Raw genomic sequence first — 25,168 nt, forward strand, 5'->3', positions numbered from 1 at the left:
GATCTTATTAAAATGTAAAACTTGCACTCTGCAAAAGATACTGTTAAGAGAATAAGAAGACAAGCCATAGACTGGAATATCTGCAAAACACCTATCTGATTAAGGACTTGTATCTAAAACTCTATAAAGAACTCTTAAAATTTGACAAGAAGAAAATCCAAGGCCAGGCACAGTGGCTCACACCTGTAATCCCAGCACTTTAAGAAGCTGAGGTGGGAAGTTCACTTGAGGCCAGGAGTTCAAGACCAGCCTGGGCAACATAGAGAAACCTCATCTCTAAGAAAAAAATTAAAAATTAGTTAGGTGTGGGGGTGCATACCTATAGTTCTAGCTACTTGAGAGGCTCAGATGGGAGGATAGCTTGAGCCCAGGAGTTGAAGGTTACAGTGAGGTATGAGTGTGCTACTGCACTCCAGCCTGGGCAACAGAGTCAGACCCTGTCGAAAAGAAAGGAGGGGGAGGGCAGGGGAGGGCAGGGGAGGGGAGGGCAGGGGAGGGGAGGGGAAGGGAGGGGAGGAGAAGGGAAGGGAAAAGAAAGAGCAAAGAGGAGGGGAAAGGAAAGAGGAGAGGAGAAGAGAAAGGAGAGAGGAGAGGAGAAAGAGGAGAGAAGAGGGAAAAGGAAAGAAAAGGAGAGAAAAGGCAAAAAGTGAAAGACAAGGAAAAGAAGAAAGAAAACAATCCAATTTTAAAATTGGCAAAAGTTCTGAATGGACATCTTACCAAAGAAGATATAAGGATGGAAAATAAGAATATGAAAAATGCTGAACATCATTTGTCTTTAGGGAACTGCAGATTAGAACAATGAGATATCCACTTCACATCTACTAGAATGTCACTGTGACAATGCCAAACAAGAGAAAATCTTATTATTGCCAGTGAGAATGCAAAATGGTATAGCTGCTTCGGAAGACTATTTGGCGGTCTCTTACAAAACTTAATACTACCATATAATCCAGCAATCATGCTACTAGGTATTTACTCATCTGATTTGAAAATTTACATTCACACAATAACTTGGATGTGAATGCATATAAACAGGTTTATTCATAACTGCCAAAAACTGGAAGCAATCAAGATGTACTTCATTAGGTATTTGGATAAACAAACCATCACACATCTATCCAATGGAATATTATTCAGTGATATAAAGAAAGAAGCTATCAAGCCACAAAAACACGAGTGAATCTTAATGTATACTGCCAAGTGAAAGAATTTACATACTACATGATTCTAATTATGTAACATTCTAGAAAAGGTAAAACTACAGAGACAGTAAAACACCAATGATAGCCAGTGGTTTAAAGTGGGGGAGAGTTGGATATGTGAAGCACAGACTTTTTAGGGTAGTAATGGTGAATATAAGATAATCATGTTAATACCCATATAACTTCAAAGCACAAAGAATAAACCTCAACATGCAAATTTTCAAAAAATTATTTAGGAGAATGGGGGATCCTAAATTGACATGCAGACTGCGACAAAAAGTCTAACTATATTCCAAATGTATGAAACAACCTCATCACAGGGGACGTAGGAATAAGGTGCTGACCTTTGGAAACGAGTGGAATATGTAAGACTAAAGAAAGAAAAGACAGGCACTCTATCCTAGTTGATAAAGTCGTTTTCCATGGTGGTACAGGTTAACAATTCTGAAATCACTATATCTGTATACTGAAATTGAACAAGTAAGTAAATGGACGACTGATCGTGGAAGCCAAGTTTCTCCCTGTTGAAGGAGGAGGTTATGGCAGGGGAGGAAGATAAAATAATCTATATGGTAATGGATTTGAACTGAAGACATCAATATAAATTCATGTTCAGCTTAATATGGATACCGATGGTCACACATAGAAATATTTACAGATATGTGTAATACAGGTTAGTATAAACACATATACTAACATATCTCCTTGTGTTTGTCAGCTTAGAGGGCCTAGAAGCAATAACATCTCAGGGGCAACGAACATACTTAGCACCCAGATCTTGGTTTCTAATAAAATTCTCCAACAAAAGGAACCAAGTCTCCTTGGAAAAATGGCTGTTTCTAAAACTAGGGCAGGAAATAAACAAAATGAGCACAGAGCATCTTGTAATGCCAGAAAGTAAAAGTTGATGTACACACATACAACAATGGGAGTATGTCAAAGAGATACAAGACCCAAGTGAAACAGCTCCCAATGGCCAAAGCTGGGACAAAATAAAAGAGCAGTACTGAAGTATAACCCAACACATTAAAAAAAAAAAAAAAAATCGGCTGGGCGCAGTGTCTCTCACCTGTAATCCCAGCACTTTAGGAGGCTGAGGCGGGCGATCACCTGAGGTCAAGAGATCGAGACCATCCTGGCCAACATGGTGAAACCCCGTCTCTACTAAAAACACAAAATTTAGCCAGGCATGGTGCTGCGTGCCTATAATCCCAGCTACTTGTGAGGCTGAGGCAGGAGAATCACTTGAACCCAGGAGGCGGAGGTTGCAGTGAGCCGAGATCACGCCACTGCACTCCAGCCTGGGCAACAGAGCGAGACTTTTTCTCAAAAAAAAAAAAAAAAAAAAAAAAATCTATGTGTTCATACTGACGTAAGTAAATGATTGAATAAATAATTGGGGAAAAGACAAATCTCCCATGCAAAAAAATAAAAAAAAAATCCAAATAATTTATTTAGACTCTTTGCTCTCAAGGAAGTAGAACTCCCCATTCCTTAAGTGTGCAGCGCACAGTGACATTCTAGTAAAGAATACAGAAAGGGAGAAAAAAAGAAAATACTAACTTCAAAGTGAAGAAACCTAACAAACATTACCTCAAGTCAAGTGATCAAGGTTAACATTAAAAGTGGCAAGTTGGCCGGGCGTGGTGGCTCTCGCCTGTAATCCCAGCACTTTGGGAGGCTGAGGCGGGCAGATCACAAGGTCAAGAGTTGGAGACCAGCCTAATCAACATGGCGAAACCCCGTCTCTACCAAAAATACAAAAATTAGCCGGGTGTGGTGGCACGTGCCTGTAATCCCAGCTACTCAAGAGGCTGAGGCAGGAGAATCGCTTGAACCCGGTAGGCAGAGGTTGCAGTGAGCTGAGATCGCACCACTGCACTCCAGCCTGGGCGATAGAGGGAGACTCCATCTCAAAAAAAAAAGAAAAGTGGCAAGTCACACTGACAGTATGTATTGATGAAAATTGTACTTTATCTCTGTTGTCTTTCTCTCCGAAACACATTACCCCAATATAATAACGAGAAAAACATGAGACAAATCCCAACTGACATTCTACAAAACATCTGAGCAGTAATCCTCAAAACTTTCAAGAGCATCAAAAACAAGGAATGTCTGAGAACTATCACAATCAAGAGGTGCCTAAGGAGACAGGACTACTCAATGTAATGTGGTATCCTGGATGGGATCCTGGAACAGAAAAAGCATATTAGAGGAAAAATGAGGAAATGTGAATAAAGTATAGCCTTTAGTTAATAAAGTATCAATACTAGTTCACTAATTATAACAAATGTACCATATTAATCTAAGATGTTAATAATAAACTGGGTATGGAGTATATAGGAACTCTATACTGTCTGCAATAATTCTGTAAATCTAAAACTGTTCCAAAATAAAATGTTTATTTTTAAAAATGCAATCAAGGTGTTACAAAATAAAGTTGAGAAAATATCCCAGAAAACAGAACAGAAAGAAAGGGATAGAAAACAGGAGAGAAAATATTAGAAATTAGAGAATCAATCTAATGAGGTTTAATATTCTAATAAAAGAAGTCCAGAAAGAAGGAAGGGAGGGAAAGAAGAAACTGTCAAATAAACCACGGATATGGTCTCCAAATGGAAAGGGCCCATTTGGGGCCCAACACATGAATGAAAAACTCTTACCAACCAACATCATTGTGAAATTTCAGAATACCTGAATGGTTGATGGGAGGATCACCCCATTTAATACTACAGTCTGCATCCCCTACCTCTCCTTTCCCCAACATTCCTGAACTTCCCACCCCAGCCTGCTCTTTTTTCTCTTTTCTAAAGCAGTTATTTACTTTACAAACTCCCAATGTTTTGTATAATTTATTTATTATATTTGCTGTTGAACAACTCCTCCCTCCCTGAATTTAAGCTCTATAAGGACATGAATCTTGTATTTTTGTTCACCTATATATTCAAAATGTCTTGACCAGTGCCCGGCACATAAAATGTGCTCAATACATACTTGTTGAATAAATATAAACGCTTCCAAAGAGATATAACAGGTCACAATCAAAGGATTGGTTATCATAAATGTGAGGGTTAAATAAAAAATTGGTTGATCATGCAAGAACCCAAAATATGTGCATCCCATTCTGTCTCTCTCAGGAAGCTACTCAAAAACATACTCTGCCAATATAAGGGAGACACCAAGAAAAAGGAAAACCTGAAATCCAAGAAAAAGAGGCTACCCACACAGAAGAGACAAATTCACAGATGACTGTAAAAGGGCAGTCCAGGAAGAGAGTTGTGCAACAGGCCTAGAGAGCAACCCATCAAGATGGAGGCAGGAAAGATGTTGCAAAACAGATTATCAGATGTGTTTGAATCTACTGAGAGGAGACTGATGTATCTGGTTCAAGAGATTAATATATCAAATAAAGAATACAAAAGACACATTAAAAAGATATAAAACATTTATTTATAAAGAAATATAAAAGGTACATGTACAAAAGAATTAAGATAATTATTAACTAGGAAAAACAAAAATTATACAAGAAAGGAAATAACCTCACACTTACCTTGTTCAGCTACATACAATATTTACATAGTTAAAATGAGGTAAACACCAAATAACTAAAAGTTAACATATAACTAATTTGGGAATACAGAGGGGAGAGGGGAAGTGAAATGCAGTGTTTAAAGGTAGGAGTTGGTACAAAAAACCTAAACTCCCATCTTCTGTAATAGGAAATGAGTAAACTATACCTCAAATTGCATTAGGATGGGAATGGGGAGGGGATATCGCCATATATCTAAATATGTCATTTTAAAAAACTGGAAGTGATAAGGAATTGAAGTCACTGACTCTGGAGCAGCCTTTCTCAATTAAGGTTCGGCGAGAGAATTAATCTTTAATGCCCTAAGGCTTCTATTTTATGTAATAAACTAACTTCTCTCCTATGCATCCATCATATTATTAGCTACCTACCCTCTTTGGGAGAATTAAGAAAATAGTTGCTCAAATCATTTTTCTTGTTCAGTGATTCAGACAGAAAGCACTGATTGAGAAAGACTGCTTCTGGAGAGTGGGATTCAGGGGTGAGAAGGACTGGGGCAGAAGATTGTTGTTTTTCTCTTTCTTTTTTTTCTTTTTTTTTTTTTTGAGATGAAGTTTCAATCTTGTTGCCCAAGCTGGAGTGCAATAGCACGATCTCAGCTCACTGCAACCTCTGCCTCCCAGGTTCAAGCGATTCTCCTGCCTCAGCCTCCCAAGTAGCTGGGATTACAGGCATGCGCCACCATGCCCGGCTAATTTTGTATTTTTAGTAGAGATGGGGTTTCTCCATATTGGTCAGGCTGGTCTCGAACTCCCGACCTCAGGTGATCCTCCTGCCTCAGCCTCCCAAAGTGCTGGGATTACAGGCATGAGCCACCGCACCCAGCCCTCTCTTCTTTTCTGAGACAGGGTCTCACTCTGTTGCGCAAGTTGGACTGCAGTGGCACGATATTAGCTCACTATAGCCTCCACGTGCTGGGCTCAAGCGATCCTCCCACCTCAGCCTTCCAAGTAAATGGAACAACAGGTGTGTGCCCCACAACCCAGCTAATTTTGTTTATTTTTTGTGGAGACAAGGTCTCACTATGTTGCCCAGAATGGTCTCAAACTCCTGGGCTGATGTGATCCTCTTGCCTCAGCCTCCCAAAGTACTGGGATTACAGGCGTGAGCCACCACACCCAGACAGTTTTTCATTATAATCCTTGAAGTACTATTTGACTGTTTATGTACAGGTATCCCTTTGATAAATATAAACATTAAATTTAAAATAAACATAATAGTAAAAAGTAGTAGTAACGGAACTCTGAATACAGGATGTATTTAACAAATTAAGCACAGAAACTGAAAGGTCTAGAAATAGTTTCTTATTAGCAAAAGCCAGAGAATTTTTTAGAAATAAATTATGGAATTCATTAAATAACATATATTTACAAAACATTCCTATCTATATAGCAATGTTCTACTAAGCATTATGTAATTTCAGGTGCCAAGAAAGATATAAAAAAAGATAATATAATTTGTAAAAGGTATGATATGACAATGTAAATACGGTATACTGAAATGTTTTAACATGAAATCTCATTAAGCTGTGTATATGTCCCATTTCAATCAATCAGTATGTACTTTTTGTGCCAATAATCTACCATATTCAGTATGAGACATAAAAGAAATATAAGATACACTCCCTTTTAAAATAGGTTTATTTATGTATACATATAACTTATTTTAGGTAGTATTTTTACTCACTTGGCTATTTATATATTTTTAAATTTAAGAAAAAATCTTCGTAATATTTACAATAAAATGGTTTTTAAAAATCTCTTCATGATTACAAAAATTGGCAGTAACATGGAAGATTAACCAGAAAACCAACAAAACCAATAGTAAGGAGACACCTAAAATGGTTAAGGTAAGAGATGAAGGCCTGAGCTGAGATAATGCAGTGGAGAAAAAAAGGAAATACATATAAAGGTGGCTAAAATGAGCCAGGCATGGTGATGCCCGCCTGTGGTCTCAGCTACTCCAGAGCCTGAGGTGGGAGGATTAGCTTGAGCCCAGGAATTTGAGACCAGCCTGGACAACAGAGTGAGATCCTGTCTCAAATAAAAATAATAAAATGAAATAAAAGTGGCAAAATAATGAGAAGTTTTGGAGACTGAAAGCAAGGGAGAAAGCTGGATTAGTGCCAGGTTTCCACCATGAGTGGCTAGGGTAGATGGTGGTGCCACTGACCATGACAGGCAATACAAAGAGGAGCAGGATTAAGGGAAAACATGAGTTCACGTTTGGACCGTTTGAAGTACCTTGAGAACATCCTGGGAGAGATATCCAAAAGGCAGTTGAATATAAGAATCTGGAATGCAGGAGAGAAGTCTGAGATAGATAAAGATTTGGGAACTGGCAACACACAGCTGTTAATGGATGAGATCACCTAGGAAGAGAATATATTTAGAAGAGGACAAGAGCCTGCCATCAGATAACTAAAGATCACAACTCATGTTCCTAAAACCACCCAGGATAAAACTTTGACCAGTTATATGTACTTCAGTAGAAAAATATCCAACATATAATGTTAAATGAAAGAAAATCAAATCACAAAACTTTATGCATAGTGCAAACCTATTTTTACAAATAAGTTGTAAAAAAAATTAACAAATGCATAGTAAAAAAATATGAAGGAACAAACATTAATGATGTTAGTAATACTATAAATCTAGGAATGGGATTATGTAAGCCTTTCAGAGCTACATGATATGTCTTCATACTATTTTACTTTTTTTTTATAAGCATATACTTGGCCAGCGTGGTGGCTCATGCCTGTAATCCCAGCACTTTGGGAGGCTGAGGTGGGCAGATCACAAGGTCAAGAGATCGAGATCATCCTGGCCAACATGGTGAAACCCCGTCTCTACTAAAAATACAAAAAAAAAAAAAAATTAGCTGGGCGTGGTGGCACGTGCCTGTAGCCCCAGCTACTTGGGAGGCTAAAGCAGGAGAATCGCTTGAACCCCAGGAGGCGGAGGTTGCAGTGAGCCGAGATGGTGCCACTGCACTCCAGCCTGGCGACACAGCGAGACTCCACCTAAAAAAAATAAATCAATAAAAATAAAATAAATTAAAAAAAAAAAGAGGCATGTGCGCTTGTAAACAGAGAAAACATAATTTTGTTGTTTTCCTTTAAAAAAAAGTACAGCACGTTTCCTAAGGTCGGGTGAGGTGGCTCGTACCTGCAATCCCAGCACTTTGGGAGGCCGAGGCAGGCGGATCACAAGGTCAGGAGATCGAGACGATCCTGGCCAACATGGTGAAACCCTGTCTCTACTAAACTACAAAAATTAGCTGGGCATGGGGGCGCATGCCTGTAGTCCCAGCTACTCAGGAGGCTGAGGCAGGAGAATCCCTTGAACCCGGGAGGCAGAGGTTACAGTGAGCCGAGATCACGCCACTGCACTCCAGCCTGGCGAAAGGGCGAGACTCTGTCTTAAAAAACAAACAAACAAAGTACAGCACGTTTCCTTACAATATATTTAAGAAGATAAAAATGTGTTAGAAAAACACTTGGATACTGGACTATAAACGAGCAAATAACATCAACAACTAGTAAGATTATGAAAATTATTCAGTGCACTATCCAAGTAATGAGAATTAGAACATATACCATTTATTGCCTGCTAAATTGAAACAATTTTTTAAAATAATAAAAGTACTCGATGTTGGTAAGGGTGTGATTTTTTTTTTAAAGCATGTCAGACACTGCTGACAGGAAACAAACTGGTACTATCTCCCATGAAAACAATGTGACAATATGTACCAATAGCCTGAAAAAGATTCCTAATATTTGATCTAACAATTATCTTTTTAGAAATTTTAGAAAAGAATCCATGTGTTAAAGCTCTCTTAGAATGTATCTGGCAGTTGTCTGGTTTTTACTGGACTCCCCCCAGCCCCCTCAAAAAGAAAATAATTCAAAACAACTAAAAACATGCAAAGATATTTCACCAAATCATTAGTTGAAACAATCTAAACACCAATATTAGTGCACAAAAGCAAATTATACAGGCATCAAAAGTAATGTGTTTAACAAACTTAAAAAAAAGCAAAACTCTATGACCTAGCAATTCTACTTACAGAAAAACACTAGCACGCATACACCAGAAAACATCACAAAGAACTTTCACTGTTGCAAGGGTTGTAACAGTGTAAAAATTTTAAACAACCTAACAGCCCACCAATCCAAAAATGGTTAAATCAGCTTTCTCAAACTGTGGTCTCAGGACCCCTGGATGTCCCCAGGAGCCTTTCAGCAGGCTTGTAAGATCCTCGCTTTTCCTGCTACATATCTGTTCAAGGCTGGTGTTTTCTTCATATGCTTCAACCTAAACCAGATAGCACAACAGACTGAACAGAAGCAAACATGAAAATCCAGCTGTCTTCTATAATGCCAGACATTAAAGTGATTGGCAAAAATTTGAAACAATGCCACGCTCCTCGTCTAAGTTTTGTTTTAGAAAATGGTTACTTTTCACTAAAAAATTATTTAATACATGAGTCTGTGATTTTTAAATGAATAAAACATTTTCAATTTTCTGAGTTTTAATTTCCAAAATGGTAAATATACTGCAGCATTAGGAACCAAAAACTCTATTGGTCCTCAATAATTTTTAAGCGTAATTATCCCCAATCATAATGTTAAATGAACTGTAGCACTATTCTATCATGTAACATTATGATTGAGGATAATTAATGCGGATTTGGCTTTATCTGTAATATAACTGTTTCAAAAGATACTTTGCTCATGTATAATCAAGAAGTCATTTTTATGAAGCTTTTTAAAAACATGGGGAAATGCTTACAACGTAATTTAAATCAAGGAAAGCAGACAATCCAACGATATAAAATCTCATCTCAAGAAAATGCACAGGGGAAAAAAAAGACTCAAAGGAAAAAAGTCAAAATATTATAAGTAATTGATTACTATTACATGGTGGAATTATGATTGATCATTTTTCCTTATTCTTTATTCTATTTTTTCAATTTTTGCCACTAAGCATGCGGTTTAATATCCAGGAGAGGAAAAAAAGGAAGAAATTAGGCGAAAAATTATATATAGTTCTACTGGATTAAACCATTAAACTCCCGCCAACTCAAGAGACGACAAGCTCAAGTGAATAAATGGAGGAATCTGATTGAATCAACAAAGTGCCTATTTTTTGAATTGAAAAGATTAACTTAATATCAAATGTATGGACTGGTTTTCATACAAGTCAAACTAACAAGAAAGAACATCCTTAGTCTGGAACATAATATTTGCAATCACGGTAGTACAAATGAGTTAAAAATAAGGTCCTCTTTTGGAGTTCTCAAAAGTACCAAAGGAAAGGCAGCGGGAAAGACGGCCACTGCATCCTTCTGGTCTCTAACCAAGAGAAAATGCATGGGTGCGGGAATGGGCAGTGCGAGAGCACCGGCGGCGATGAGACTCCTCTGCGGGGACCGAGCCTCTGCCACTCCTGAAGAACCACAGTCCCCTCCGCAGTCGCAGCCCCTCCCCAGGCGGGACGGCGGCGCCAGGACGCTTCTCCCTCCGTCCGCTGGGGTCTCTCCCCCAGGAGCGCCGAACACTCCGGCGGCCCGGGAGCGGGGAACCGGGCAAACAGCCGCCGTGATTGCCCTCCCGGTCCAGTCCGGTCTGGCCCTTCAGGCTCCAGGAGGGGACATCAGATTGGAGGGCCTGGGTTCCCCGGCCAGCTCCGGGGGCTCGGAAAAGGAATCGGTCGGGGCCCAGGCTCTGTCCCCAGAGGAAGAGGGCCAGACCCAGCGCCCAGGTCGGCGGGTCCATCGGTCACCCCGCCCCCCTGTGGGAACAGCAGGGCTGAGGGGAGGCCGAGACGACCGGTCACGGGGGGCTCTTACCTCCCTACAGCCCCTGCGGAGCTTTTTGGGAACTCGACACGACGTCGCGCTGAGGAGTGAAGAGCGACCCCGGCCGGGAGTCCTGGGAGTGCCAGATCCCGGCTCAGGGCTTCTTTCCCCGCCCCACCGGGCAGCGCAGAGAGCGCAGGCGCAGAGGACGCTTTCCTCTTCGGCTCACACGCCCCCTCCCTCGGCATCCGCGGCCGTCTCCAGGCCCGGGGCGCTTGCGCACTACGACGCAGGTTCTGAGCCAAGGGCACTCGATTTCTTACCGGAAGTGCCTGAGTGGGTTGTTGGGTGACGGGGACGCCCGATGATTCGGCCTTAGGTCGGGACTCGGTTTTCCACTCGACTGCGGGATCGGGAGGCCACTCGCGTCAGTGTCTGACTTCCTTTACCCTTCGCTAACCTAGAGGCAGCTTCCCCGGCTCCAGCCTTAGCCCTTTGCTGAGCCTGCGCGGCGTTCCGGTCTCTACTGGACAGACCCGCCTTCCCGGCAGCGGGCTAGGCCTGCCCTCCGCGCTGCTGGCCCCTCGGAAAACATAACTTTTTGTTTACTTCAAACTGATTTTACAACACGCTGCCCCCCCGCCTCCCCCGCTTCCCCCGCTTCCCCTTCCTCCTCCCGGCAGCAATAAAAATGCTCCCAGCCAACCCCGAGCTCCAAGCCCCTCCAACTGACTGGACATTCCCAGCCACACTTTCCTTCCCTTCGCTGCGTTAGTTCTGCATTTTTATTTTAAAGCGGCTGGTAGAACAGCTGTCTCCCTGTCTAAAAGCAAAAGCTGACTTATCTGATGTAGAAATAAAATGTCACTCACTTGATGTATATTTGCTTGTTGAGTTTTGCTATTTTTACCACAAGTTTCCTATAAATTTAAATGAGACCCGGCGCGGTGGCTCACACCTGTAATCCCAGCACTTTGGGAGGCCGAGGCGGGAGGATCGCTTGAAGTCAAGAGTTCCAGACAGGCCTGGGCAACATAGCAAGACCCTGTCTCTACTAAAAATGAAAATGAAAAAATTAGCCAGGCGTGTTGGCGTGTGCCTGTAGTCCCAGCTACTGGCTGGGAGTCTGAAGTGGGAGGATCACTTAAGCCCAGGAGGTCAAGGCTGCAGTGAGCTCTGATGGCAACACTGCATTCCAGCCTGAGCAGCAGAACCAGACCGTGTCTCTAAAAAAATAAAAAATAAAAACAAGGGAAGAGACATACATGTGGGATCAGATACAGACAGATACAGGGAAAAAGCAGTTCCTCAAAGGTTAAACAGCTCACAGTTCATACTGATCTTTCAAAAATCGCAAGAATTGGCCGGGCGCAGTGGCTCACGCCTGTAATCCCAGCACTTTGGGAGGCCGAGGCAGGCGGATCACCTGAGGTCAGGAGTTCGAGACCAATCTGGCCAACATGGTGAAACTCCGTCTCTACTAAAAATACAAAAATTAGCTGGGTGTGGTGGCGGGCGCCTGTAATCCCAGCTACTTGGGAGGCTGAGGCAGGACAATCAGGACCATTGAATGAACCCAGGAGGCAGAGGTCACAGTGAGCTAAGATCGAGCCACCACACTCCAGCCTGGGTGACAGAGCAAGACTCCGTCTCAAAAAAGAAAAAAAAAATTGCAAGAATTATAATTTTTCGAGTATTCCAGCCACATGTGATTTGTGATGAAAGATTTGAGAATCAGGGTTCGCATCTTAAATCTGCAGTTTACAACTATAGTTCCTGATCTTTGAAAGATACTTAATCTTTAACCTTGGTTTTCCTAAACAACAAAATGAAATAGCCAAACTTTTGATTGCCTAAAGTAATGTGTGTATTGAGCATCTGCTTTGTGACAGTGTGTTAGATGCTTTGCTTACGTTATCTCATTTAATCCTAAGAATAATTCTACAAACTACAGTATGCCTTTTTCCTACTATGTGTTAGGCATTGTTCACAGATAAAATAAAATGGGGCCACTGCCCATGGGGAACCACAGTCTAGTAGCAGAGACTCACATATACAAATGCATACTGGGGACAGAAGTATTTATATGGTAAAGTGTGAGGGTAAAGAGAATAGAAAAAAGACACAAACACCTTAAATAGATCAATGGGGAAAGTATATACAATGATCAGTTCACAAAATATGAAATTTAAATGCCTGCTACACATTTTACCAATCAATATTCAAAGTCATTAATAATAAACAGAGACAAAAAAGAGGTTGTCTGGCATCTAATTACCCAATCTGTTTAAAATGTGAATAAACTCGATTGGTGACAGAAGAGTGAAGTGGACACTTACACCCTGGGAGGGATATAAATTGGGACAAAGATTTTGGAAAGTTATTTGTCAAATCATACCAAGAACCTTATGAGTGTTCACATGACCCAATTTGATCATTTCTCTTTTGGAAGTTATAAGAAGGTAGTCCAGAAGACGAAGATCTCTATGGAAAGATACTTAACCATAGTAAGTAAATTGATAAAAGTCGAAAATCCACCATTAAGAGAATGGTTAAAATAATTACTGCATGTATGTGATTAAAACTATTAAAATTATGTTTACAAAGAATTTTTAATGGCCTGAGGAAATTACCTCATGAAAAAACATTTTAAATATTTAAAAATATTTAACATTGCCTATGTAGTATGAGGTCAGCTATAGTATACAATGTATGTAAAAGACTGAAGAAAGTATATCAAAATGTTGATAGTAGTCATGTCTATCTGATTAGAATGTAGATGTTATTATCCTGGACAGTCTACATTTTCTACAACATCTATATATTACCTTTATATTCTGGGGAAAAAGAAAAAAACCTCTAATGTAACAAGTGTGATAAGTTGACCAGGAAACCTAAGAATCCATTTCCCCTGTCATTTCAAGTATGGTCTTTAGAGTCTGATTACCTGAATTTGAATTCTAATTCTATAACCTATTAGTTGTGTGGCCTAAATTTTCTAAGCTTGATGCTCCTGTAGTCAAATGCTAATAGAACTAATACATTGATTGAGATAATCCACATAAAGTACTTAACTGAAGCACTGACTGTAAATGATGAATAACTGTTATTCTTTTTTTGACAGGATCTTACTATATCACTCAGGCTGAAATGCAGTGGTTGGATCATGGCTCACTGCAGCCCCAACTCCTGGGGCCCAAGTGATCCTCCTACCTCAGCCTCCAGAGTAGCTGGGACCACAGGCGTGCATCACCATGCCCAGATAATTTTTATTTTTATTTTTTTAGAGACAAGGTTTCACTATGTTGCCTATACTGGTCTCAAACTTCTGGGCCCAAGCAATCCTCCCAATTAGAATTCAAATTCAGGTAATCAGGTAGTCAACCTCCCAAAGTGCTGGGATTACAGACATTAGCCACTGTGCCAGCCTAACAATTGCTATTCTTGATGGTTATATTTCTTTTTATAAATTGATCAGTTACATTCATGTTGTTATATCAGTAGCCTATGAATTTGGCTAATGCATGTATAAGTTCCCTGGAGCACAATTACTTGCAAATACGTTTTAAAACTGAATTTCTTAGTCTACTAAACTGAGAATAAGATACAGGGACTTGATGACCACTCCACATGTTTGTCACTATATGAAGACTCGTTTGCTTTGTTTTTGTTTCTGTTTTTGTTTTTTAAGGAGAATTAATAAGTTTGTTCATATAAAATTTGTAGCCTTTGATTACCTTTTAATGCCAAATGTCTACTAAAAATTTAATCTGCTAACAAAGCAATTGCAATACTTTTAGTAGATGTTTAGGATTATAATAACCTTTCCTAATTATGCTTTGGAAGAGTATTTAATTTGGGTTCCACAAAACTTCAGATCTATAAAGTAGTAAAAATAGATGAAATCAACCAACAAACCAAAGTTCAAATCAATGACTACTACTTTAGCCCAATAGTTCTCTGTGGAGGTGAGGGGTGATTTTGCCTCCTGGAGGACGTTTGACAATCTCTGGAAGCATTTTTGGTTGTCACCACTGAAAGAATGCTACTGATATCTAATAGATATAGGCCAGGGATGCTGCTAAATGTCTTGCAATTCATAGGACAACCCCCAACAACAAAGAAGTTTTCAGCCTAAAATATCAACAGTGCCAAGGTTGAGAAACCCTGATTTAGCCAGTGAGTGGTTTAAAGCTAGTATATTTCTTCCAATTCCTAGTAAACAGTTCCTTTTTTTTTTTTTTTTTTTTTTCTGATGACCACAGCGGCACAAATGTGAGTTCAGAAATTCAGAACTGGGTTTTGAACTTCTACATAAGGCCCTATACCAAAGAAAATTAAACTTTGTACCAAGTAGTACCCAAAGTTAACTAGATTAGAGAGAAAAAATCTACAATGACCAGTTTTATGGAGCAGACAGCTGGTCAGTTGTACTCTGGCACAGAAAAATGCTCCATTCCTATTGTTCAGTTGCACCAGACACACGTATCATCACTTATTACTAAGAACCACTTTATAAATAGCTGTCATTTATTGATCACCTACTGTTTTCAGCCTTTATCTAATAAGTAAACCAGGTGTTCTCGCAGTATGAACATTGTTGCTCATCCATAAACAAAACCTGAAGTTCAGGATTTCTCCCTGCTGTTATAACTACTTTGTTAAGTACAGGCTGTTATAACTACTTTGTTAAGTACAGCAACACTTACTGGTCAAGGCCTTTATCAAAACAGCAAACTGAAGAACACACTCTCAACAGCCCATTCTCCTTTTGTACAAAGTGCTATAATTTAGTATTGGTTCTTGTGAGAGAGGCTTTTCAATTCTCTAAGGAAAGTTTTAGTTGTGGTGCTCAGATAATCGCTGTAGATCCTTGTATATAATACAGCAACTGTATTTACTTAAAGTTATAAAGTCAAAAAGCTCAAATAACCAATATTTTTTCTGAGTTCTTTAGAAATATATGACAAACAATAAATTAATGACATAGCAATGATTTGTTGATAAACATAATAAATCTTATGAGCTTTCTATATCAACAGTAAAAAAGAGGAATAACTGGTCTTTAATTCAACAAACACTTATTCATTTTTTGTTTTGTTGTTTTGTTTTGTTTGGTACAGGGTTTCACTCCCATTGCCTAGACTGGAGTGTAATGGCTCGATCTCGGCTCACTGCCGCCTCAACCTCTGTGGCTCAAGTGTTTCTCCTGCCTTAGTCTCCCAAATACCTGGGACTATAGGCGCATGCTACTGCACCTGGCTAACTTTTGTATTTTTTGTAGAGGCAGGATTTCGCCATGTTGCCCATGGCTGGTCTGGAACTCCTGGGCTCAAGCCATCCACCGACCTTGGCCTCCTAAAGTGCTGGGATTAGAAGAGTGAGCCACCAAGCCCAGACAGTTTATTAAACATAACTGCATTGTTTTTCCTATTGATCATGCAGTCATTGCAAGATCTTGCAGTGCTTTTGAATTGACAAAGAAAATAGAGATAAAGTTACATGAATTTTTAGAATTAAATTGTGTTTTATTATATTAAGGTTATTTCCTTAACCATTATAATAAATGAAAGCTTATTCAATTAACCTGGTCCAACCCCTCTCTACACATATATTCAATAAGCAAAAAGAAATGGTCAGTATGGCATGAACCTTAAATTATTTTTCAAAACCAATTGTTATTTTATAATATATTGATTATATTATTTTGTTAACAGATTCAACAATTGTAGCTATGTTAGCTAGTGGTTTCATGTTATTTTGTAACATGTAGCTATCTTACTTTGTAGATTCGTGTTACTTTATAACACTAAATACAAGAAATGTGGCTTAGTTTTTGGCTTTGGAACTGAGTAATAAGGAAAATCAACAAGCTACTAAAAACTCAAATGCCTTTCACACACAAATGAAATTGCACTCTGTATTACCTTTATTTGTTTATGGGTGTTTCTTCTGCTGTGCCGTGCATTATGCTAGGAGTTGGAAGAAAGGTGAATAATTCATGTTTTTTGCCATGAAGAAGTTCACAATCCACTGTATCATTCTTTTATTTACTAACAGATATTTGAGAGACTGATAGCAGGTGATAAAGTTACAAGATCTTTGTGTAGATTCTTGGTCAATTAAATTTTCAATGAATTCCTTTGTTGATTGAAATGAAAAAGAAATCTGCATATCAAATTCAGTGTCAAATCAAATATTGATGAAAAAGAATCCTTGGCAAAGTTTGGATCATAATTGCTAAAAAATTCCATGTGTCAGCTTTGACCTCTAAAGAGCTCAGTTTATAACAGTGGTTTCTGCATTTGAGGAAATCATCCCAAATGTAACATGTCTGGGCAATTTATTCCCTAGACCAACCAGCCATGATTGAATAATCTACAGTTATTATTATTATTATTATTATTATTATTAGACAAGCTCTCACTCTGTCACCCAGGCTGGAGTACAGTAGCCCAGTCATAGCTCACTGCAGCCTCAAACTCCTGGACTAAAGTGATCCTCCCACCTTTGCTCCCCAAGTGGCTGGGACTACAGGTGCTTACCACCACATCCAGCTGATTTTTAAATGTTTTTCTAGAGACGGCGGGAGGGGGTGAGGGGTGGTGGGAAAGTCTCATTGCGTCGCCAAGACTGGTCTCAAACTCCTGGTTTCAAGTGATCTTTCCACCCTTGCCTCCCAAAGTGCTGGGATTACAAGGCGTGAGCCACTGCGCCTGGCCAGTTTTTATTATTTTCAAGAGAAACAGGTATCCTGATGATTTTAAGAGGCTTAAATTCCACAATAATATGAACTCCCAAAACTATTCACTTTTCGTAAGTAACCTGGGTAAAGAAAATACCAAAAGCAAATTAAACTTAGCTGCAGTATTGCAATTTTTCATTTCTTTCCTGTTTCTTGGCTGGTCTTATGCTAACAAGCAATTTTAGAACTAGGGATTCTTTGCCCCAAAGCACAAAATGTGACCTGGAACTATTAATTAACCACTGGTATTTAAGTGCTATATAACCATGTTAAAACACTCATATTTCAAGAAAAAGGAATTTTAAGCTTTTTTAAAGAAGATAAGACCTTTGTTAAAATTATCCGCTGGTCCATGGTCATTAAGATCAGCTGTTTGGAGCAATGTCACTGCTATTGATTGACTATGTTCTCCAAAATTCATGTATTGGAATTTAATGGCCAATATGATAGTATTAAGATGTGGGGCCTTCAGGAAATAATTAGGTCATGATGAGGGCATAGTCTTCATGGACAGGATTAGGACTATTATAAAAGAGCTTGGAGCCTGGGTGACATAAGGAGACCCCATCTCTATAAAACTTTTTTTTGTTAAATTAGCCAGGCATGGTGGTGTGTGCCTGTGGTCCCAGCTAGGAAAGCTAGGGCAGAAAGATTGCTTGAGCCTGGGAGGTGAAGACCTGCATGCAGTGAGCTGTGATCACACAACTGCTCTAGTCTGGGTGACAGAGCAAGACCCTGTCTCAAAAAGAAAATTAAAAAATAAAAAATAAATAAAAGGGCTTGGTGATATGGTTTGGGTGTACTTGAATTGCATCTCCCAGAATTGCCACGCATTGTGGGAGGGACTCAGGGGGAGGTAATTAAATCATGGGGCCAGTCTTTTCCATGCTATTCTCATGATAGTGAATAAGTCTCTTGAGGTCTGATATGGGTTTATCAGGGGTTTCTGCTTTTGCTTCTTCCTCATTTTCTCTTGCCGCTGCCATGTAAGAAGTGCCTTTCACCTCCCACCATGATTCTGAAGCCTCCTCAGCCATGTGGAACTATAAGTTCAATTAAACCTCTTTTTCTTCCCAGTCTTGGGTATGTCTTTATCAGCAGCATGAAAATGGGCTATGAAATGCACTTGGGTTCACTCTCTTCCACTCTTCCATGTGAGGACACCAAAACAGCACTATATAGAAGGAACAAACCTTCCCCAGACACCAAACCTCCTTACACCTTGATTTTGGACTTCCCAGCCTCCAGAACTGCAAGAAAATAAGTTTCTGTTCTTTGTAAATTACCCAGTCTTAGGTATTTTGTTATAGCAGCACAATATGACAGTCACTAATGAAAAAAATGGTTACAGTTTTGATGATCATGGGAACTAATTTTTTTAAAATGCAAAGAAAAGTTTGGAAAGAAATTCACTAAAATATTAACTGTGATTATCTTTGGATGGTAAATCATGAGTGATTCCCCTCTTCTTTCTGAGAAAAAAAAAACTTGAATAATTGAACTCTTTCTTTTTAAAAGTATTGCTAAATTCATAATTAAGTCAACCTATTACTTCACATTTATGATGCAATCTCTGCATACAGTATATTGCATGACTGTGCATCACAAGCCACAAATAAACCAAAAGGATGAATGAGCACTTGTGTCTGGTTACTGCCTTAGAGATGGCAACAAGAAACAGTCATTCCCAACACTCAGGTATGATACAGCTTCAACATCATGACACAGGTTCTCTCATCAAATTATTTGCCAAATATTTTCAGTTCTTCTTTCTTCTGGTCATATGATGGCAGCGTACTTCCTGGCCCCCTTGAGGTTAAATAGGGCCATGTGACTGATTCAGGCAAATAAATTGTGAGCAGAAATGACATGTCATTTCTGGACTGAATTCTTTACTCACCAATGTGAGATCCTCCTGATCCTACTTTCCCTCTGGCATAACAATAGACAAGATTTGATACTGTGACTGCTCCATCAGCCTGAGTCTCTGTGGGATTTCAATGAACAGAACACATCTAGAGGAAGAAAAAAAAAAACCTTGTTGTTTTGTGCCCTGGGATTTTGAGAGTGCTTTAGTACCGCAGCATAATTCAGTCTATCCTTGAAGATAAACTGGAACTTTGTGTTATGCCCCTGAGATTTGTGGCTGGCTATTCTGATTGATACACTGAGAGAGTGCTTCAACGAGACTATCTGCAACAGCATTGTTTCCTGGCATGTTTTTCCTTTGCAAGTGAATTACTCTATATTCATGGTCACAGATCTTATTTTTATCTATACACCCACCCATTTTATCCCCTCTCCCCCACAATTAGATTATCTTGAGGCAAAGCTCATTTATTATATATTTTATCCCTAAATTTTTCTACATGTATATTTAAAAGATAAGTAGAAAACCTACAAAGTGGAAATAATGTAATCAATCCCCTCGTAGCCAATCCCATACTCCAGCTTCAATATGGACAACCTAGTTTCATCTATTCCATTACATACCCATATGATTTGAAAGCAAATGCCATAAGTTGTATTATTTCATCCATAAATATTTCAATATATATTTGCAAAAGAAAATAACTCTGCCTGGGGGCAGTGGCTCATGCCTGAAATCCCAGCACTTTGGGAGGCCAAGGCAGGGAGATCACCTGAGGTCAGGAGTTCAAGATCAGCCTGGCCAATGTGGCAAAACCCCGCTCTACTAAAAATACAAAAAAAAAAAAAAAAAATTGCTGGGCGTGGTGGTGCATGCCTGTAATCCCAGCTACTCAGGAGGCTGAAGCAGGAAAATTGCTTGAACCCAGGAGGCAGAGGTTGCAGTAAGTGAGATCCAGCCTGGGTAACAGAGCAACCCTCTGTTTCAAAAAAAAAAAAAAAGAAAGAAAGAAAAAGAAAAAGACAAAAAGAAAGAAAGAAAAGAAAAGAACTCTTCACAAAAATCTAATGATAATACCATAATCATTCCTGAAAAAATTTAATAATAATTCTTCAATATTACCAGATATTTAGGTACTGGTATTCATATTTCTAATTGTTTCATAAATGTCATAATTTTAATGGTTTAAATGAATCAAAATCAAATAAGATCCACATACTGAGATTAGTTCATGCATAATAATATTTCCTGTTTCTTTTTTGTTCCTAACAATTTATTTTTGAAAAAAGTTGTGTCTTTCGGCCTGTAAAATTGACAATATCTACATTTTTCTTCTTTGCATGCATCCTCCCCATTGTATCTTTTAACATGTTTCTCTCCCCACTATGTTTCCTGTAAACTTGTAGTTAGGTCTAGAGGCATGGTTTGATACAGGCTCAGTGTTTTGGTAAGGCTGCTTTATAAGTGGTGTCGTGTACTTCGATCAGAAAACACATGATACCTTGTTAGCTCTCATTCAGTGATGTTAACAAACATTGATAATTGCTGCTTGGATCCATTCTTTGATTTGGGGTTTGCAAATGATGACATTCTTTTTTTTTTTTTTTTTTTTTTTTTTTTTAGATGGAGTCTCACTCTGTCGCCAGGCTGGAGTACAGGTGTGATCTCGACTCACTGCAACCTCTGCCTCCCAGATTCAAGCAATTCTCCTGCCTTAGCCTCCCAAGTAGCTGGGAGTACAGGCGTCTACCACCACGACTGGGTAATTTTTTGTATTTCTTAGTAGAGATGAGGTTTCACCATGTTGGCCAGGCTGATCTCAAACTCCCGACCTCAGGTGATCCGCTGGCCTCAGCCTCCCAAAGTGCTGCGATTACAGGCACAAGCCACCATGCCTGGCCCAAATTATGACATTCTAATCTATCATTTCTTCTTGGAATTGACTACACGTTTTTCATATAGTTTAAAATATGGTTACACTTTTTTTTTTAATTCCCTTAACAACTATTTAGTTCTCCTGAAATAAAGTTTATGCAGGAGGCCAGGTGCAGTGGCTCACACCTGTAATCCCACACTTTGGGAGGCCAAGGTGGGTGGATCGCGAGGTCAAGAGATCGAGACCATCCTGACCAACATGGTGAAACCCTGTCTCTACTAAAAATACAAAAATTAGCTGGGCATGGTGGTGCACGCCTGTAGTCCTAGCTACTCTGGAGGCTGAGGCAGGAGAATCGCTTGAACCGGGAGGCAGAGGGTGCAGTGAGCTGAGATCGCACCTCTGCACTTCAGCCTGGTGACACAGTGACACTTTGTCTCAAAAAAAAAAAAAAAAAGTTAGGGGTGGTTCCAAGATGGCCCAATAGGAATGGTGCCAATCTACAGCTCCCAGTGTGAGTGACGCAGAAGAAGGGTGATTTCTGCATTTCCAACTGAGGTACCAGGTTCATCTCACTGGGGATTGTCAGACAGTGGGTGCAGGACAGTGGGTGCAGCCCATTGAACATGAGCTGAAGCAGGGCAAGGCATTGCCTCACCTGAGAAGTGCAAGGGGTCAGGGAATTCCCTTTCATAGCCAAAGGAAGCTGTGACAGACGGCACCTGGAAAATTGGGTCACTCCCACCCTAATACTGTGCTTTTCCAATGGTCTTAGCAAATGGCACACCAGGATATTATATCCCACACCTGGCTTGGAGGGTCCTGCGCCCATGGAGCCTCGCTCATTGCTAGCAAAGCAGTCTGAGATCGAACTGCAAGGCAGCAGCGAGGCTGGGAGAGGGGCACCTGCCATTGCTGAGGCTTGAGTAGGTAAACAAAGCGGCCAGGAAGCTCGAACTGGGTGGAGCCCACCACAACTCAAGGAGGCTGGCCTGCCTCGGTAGACTCCACCTCTGGGGGCAGGGCATAGCTGAATAAAAGGCAGCAGAAACCTCTGCAGTCTTAAATGTCCCTGTCTGACAGCTTTGAAGACAGTGGTGGTTCTCCCAGCACAGAGTTTGTGATCTGAGCATGGTCAGACTGCCTCCTCAAGTGGGTCGCTGACCCCCGAGTAGCCTAACTGGGAGGCACCCCCCAGTAGGGGCAGACCGACACCTCACACAGCCAGGTACCCCTCTGAGACAAAGCTTCCAGAGGAATGATCAGGCAGCAACATTTGCTGTTCAGCAATATTCACTGTTCTGCAGCCTCCGCTGCTGATACCCAGGTAAACAGGGTCTGGAGTGGACCTCCAGCAAACTCCAACAGACCTGCAGCTGAGGGTCCTGACTGTTAGAAGGAAAACTAACAAACAGAAAGGACATCCACACCAAAACCCCATCTGTACGTCACCATCATCAAAGACCAAAGGTAGATAAAACCACAAAGATGGGGAAAAAACAGAGCAGAAAAGCTGAAAATCCTAAAAATCAGAGCGCCTCTCCCCCTCCAAAGGAACACAGCTCCTCACCAGCAACGTAACAAAGCTGGACGGAGAATGACTTTGACGAGTTGAGAGAAGAAGGCTTCAGACGATCAAACTTCTCTGAGCTAAAGGAGGAAGTTCGAACCCATCGCAAAGAAGCTAAAAACCTTGAAAAAAGATTAGACGAATGGCTAACTAGAATAACCCATGTAGAGAAGTCCTTAAATGACCTGAGGGAGCTGAAAACCATGGCACAAGAACTACGTGACGAATGCACAAGCTTCAGTAGCCGATTCAATCAACTGGAATAAAGGGTATCAGTGATTGAAGATTAAATGAATGAAATGAAGCGAGAAGTTTAGAGAAAATAGAGTAAAAAGAAATGAAGAAAGCCTCCAAGAAATCTGGGACTATGTGAGAAGACCAAATCTACGTCTGATTGGTGTACCTGAAAGTGACAGGGAGAATGGAACCAAGTTAGAAAACACTCTGCAGGATATTATCCAGGAGAACATCCCCAATCTAGCAAGGCAGGCCAACATTCAACTTCAGGAAATACAGAGAACGCCACAAAGATACTCCTCCAGAAGAGCAACTCCAAGACACATAATTGTCAGATTCACCAAAGTTGAAATGAAGGAAAAAATGTTAAGGGCAGCCAGAGAGAATGGTCAGGTTACCCACAAAGGGAAGCCCATCAGACTAATAGCGGACCCCTCGGCAGAAACTCTACAAGCCAGAAGAGAGTGGGGGCCAATATTCAACATTCTTAAAGAAAAGAATTTTCAACCCAGAATTTCGTGTCCAGCCAAACTAAGCTTCATAAGTGAAGGAGAAAAAAAATCCTTTACAGACAAGCAAATCCTGAGAGATTTTGACACCACCAGGCCTGCCCTACAAGAGCTCCTGAAGGAAGCAGTAAACATGGAAAGGAACAACCGGTACCAGCCACTGCAAAAAACATGCCAAATTGTAAAGACCATCCATGCTAGGAAGAAACTGCATCAATAACGAGCAAAATAACCAGCTAACATCATAATGACAGGATCAAATTCACACATAACAATATGAACCTTAAATGTAAATGGGCTAAATGCTCCAGTTAAAAGACACAGACTGGAAAATTGGATAAAGAGTCAAAAACCATCAGTGTGGTGTATTCAGGAGACCCATCTCACGTGCACAGACACACATAGGCTCAAAATAAAGGGATGGAGGAAGATCTACCAAACAAATGGAAAACAAAAAAAGGCAGGGGTTGCAATCCTAGTCTCTGATAAAACAGACTTTAAACCAACAAAGATCAAAAGAGACAAAGAAAGCCATTACATAATGGTAAAGGGATCAATTCAACAAGAAGAGCTAACTATCCTAAATATATATGCACCCAATACAGGAGCACCCAGGTTCATAAAGCATGTCCTTAGAGACCTACAAAGAGACTTAGACTCCCACACAATAATAATGGGAGACTTTAGCACCCCACTGTCAACATTAGACAGATCCACGAGACAGAAAGTTAACAAGGGTATACAGGAATTGAACTCAGCTCTGCACCAAGCGGACCTAATAGACATCTACAGAACTGTCCACCCCAAATCAACAGAATATACATTCTTCTCACCACCACACTGCACTTATTCCAAAATTGACTACATAGTTAGAAGTAAAGCACTCCTCAGCAAATGTAAAGAACAGAAATTATAACAAACTGTCTCTCAGATCACAATGCAATCAAACTAGAACTCAGGATTAAGAAACTCACTCAAAACCGCTCAACTACATGGAAACTGAACAACCTGCTCCTGAATGACTACTGGGTACATAACGAAATGAAGGCAGAAATAAAGATGTTCTTTGAAACCAGCAAGAACAAAGACACAACATACCAGAATCTCTGGGACACAATCAAAGCAGTGTGTAGAGGGAAATTTATAGCACTAAATGCCCACAAGAGAAAGCAGGAAAGATCTAAAATTGACACCCTAACATCACAATTAAAAGAACTAGAGAAGCAAGAGCAAACCCATTCAAAAGCTAGCAGAAGGCAAGAAATAACTAAGATCAGAGCAGAAGTGAAGGAGATAGAGACACAAAAAACCCTTCAAAAAAGCAATGAATCCAGGAGCTGGTTTTTTGAAAAGATCAACAAAATTGAAAATCTGCTAGCAAGACTAATAAAGAAGAAAAGAGAGAAGAATCAAATAGACACAATAAAAAATGATAAAGGGGATATCACCACCGATCCCACAGAAATACAAACTGCCATCAGAGAATACTATAAACACCTCTGTGCAAATAAACTAGAAAATCTAGAAGAAATGGATAAATTCCTGGACACATACGCCCTCCCAAGACTAAACCGGGAAGAAGTTGAATCCCCGAATAGACCAATAACAGGCTCTGAAATTGAGGCAATAATTAATAGCTTACCAACCAAAAAAAGTCCACGACCAGACGGATTCACAGCCGAATTCTACCAGAGGTACAAGGAGGAGCTGGTACCATTTCTTCTAAACTATTCCAATCAATAGAAAAAGAGGGAATCCTCCCTAA

The 25,168-nt window shown here is 40.1% G+C and overlaps 1 protein-coding gene across 6 annotated transcripts in view; it reads right to left on the reverse strand.

Annotated features, from left to right (window-relative positions):
• ZFYVE16 (zinc finger FYVE-type containing 16) overlaps positions 1-11,009 on the reverse strand; it is a 71,348-nt gene extending 60,339 nt beyond the window's left edge. Inside the window, exons 1-2 of one of the 6 annotated variants that reach the window (XM_001136068.7) lie at positions 10,648-10,738; positions 7,038-7,165 (exon numbers count right to left, since the gene is read on the reverse strand). The gene's annotated coding sequence lies outside the window, so the exon portion shown is untranslated. Of the gene's footprint in view, positions 1-7,037; positions 7,166-10,647; positions 10,785-10,919 lie in introns of those variants that run through there. The other 5 variants (XM_054684249.2, XM_009448950.5, XM_009448949.5 and 2 more) reach the window with 5 other exon arrangements.
• Between the last annotated feature and the right edge of the window lie 14,159 nt (positions 11,010-25,168).

This window comes from Pan troglodytes, chromosome 4 (genome assembly GCF_028858775.2).
Source record: "Pan troglodytes isolate AG18354 chromosome 4, NHGRI_mPanTro3-v2.0_pri, whole genome shotgun sequence".
NCBI lineage: Eukaryota > Metazoa > Chordata > Mammalia > Primates > Hominidae > Pan > Pan troglodytes.